Here is a 1391-nt window from a genome sequence, read left to right as displayed (position 1 = left end):
GCAGCAGCTCTGTTCCCATCTTGGTTTTTTGGATGATCCCCCCAGGAGCTGGCTCCTGATGAGGTTTCAAGCCCTTTCCCCCGTATGGGAGGGGGCTGCTGTGGGAGGAACAGGGCTGGCTCGACGCCGGGCACCCGTGCCGGGGTGGGCTCAGCAGCACAACCCTGCTGACCACCACCACCGCTGCGCGGGCTCCGGGACATTGCTCATGCAGGACCCCCGCGTGTAGCTGCACTTTCCGCGTGGACTTGCTGCTGAAAGCCATGGGATGTAGGCAACGGGGTGGCCCCACGCAGCATCCCCCCTCCCCGCACCCCACGGGGGTCAGACAGGCTCCACCAACCCAGAAAACCATTTCTCTCCCCTCGCCTGACAACCCTCCACTGCTTTCTCCTCCCAAGATGGTCGCTGCCAGTAATAGCAGGGAAAGTCACATCCAAGCTGGGAAAATAACATGTTATTTTCCCAGCTGTGATGTCAGAGCTTGTCACGCTTGCCGGCTCGGCAGCGGGGTGGGCAGGGCACGCCTGGACATCCCCAAATGGCCACTGGGCCTGGCTGTCCCTCGGGGGCTGCAGAAACGTTCCTCTTTCTGGTGGCAGCTCTGCTTTTGCTCCCCAAATGGGTGCGAAAGCCACTGGATGGGGCTGCCCGGCGCCCCGCAGCCGTGCCGGGCACCGCAGGATGCGGCATGGGGGGTGCATCGCTCCCAGCGCCCGGAGAGCATCTCTGCTGCTGGCCTGGGGACACCCACCACGGGGACATCCCAAACTGGGACCTTCCCCATCCTCGGCAGTGCGGAGCAGCAGCGCATCCTGGGCGTTCGCATGGGTTAGAAAGCGTTTTCTTTCTTTCCTCCTGCTTCTACCGTACGTTTTGGAGCAGGTCTCCCTCAGCGAGCCGTCCCCGCATCCCGGCTGAGTGCTGCAGCCCAAGCCCCGGGGACAGAGGGACCCGCAACCGGCCCAAGCGCCATGGGAGAGAAATCCACTGCCCAGCCCCGAGCAAGCGCTCCTCTCCTCGCCTCCCGCAACACCGTCAGAGGATATTTCCCTTGGTTTTTCCTTTTCAACAAGCCCCAGGTCTGCTCTTAAAACGCACTAAAACAAAGACACAAGAGGAAGGCTCAAATCCTCTTAACCCATCCCCGCCACCCAGCTCGCCCCTCCGGACCGGCACCGCGCGGGGCGATGTCCCCTGCTTCCCACCTTCACAACAAGGTACCGACAAATGCCCCCACGTCCTTCAGAGGCACTTAATCCATTACAAATTTCACAAAGCCCGGCTTGGGGAAGCGCTGGGCCAGAAGAGCAAACAAACAAGGCAGGAATAAAGCCTGGCTCTCAATGAGCGGACCCAGCGCGTGGCTGGGTTTTTATTTCTTTCCCCAC

This window comes from Mycteria americana, chromosome 17, assembly GCF_035582795.1.
Source record: "Mycteria americana isolate JAX WOST 10 ecotype Jacksonville Zoo and Gardens chromosome 17, USCA_MyAme_1.0, whole genome shotgun sequence".
NCBI lineage: Eukaryota > Metazoa > Chordata > Aves > Ciconiiformes > Ciconiidae > Mycteria > Mycteria americana.
The sequence above is the reverse complement of the archived record's forward strand: the minus strand, read 5'-3'. Positions refer to the sequence as shown.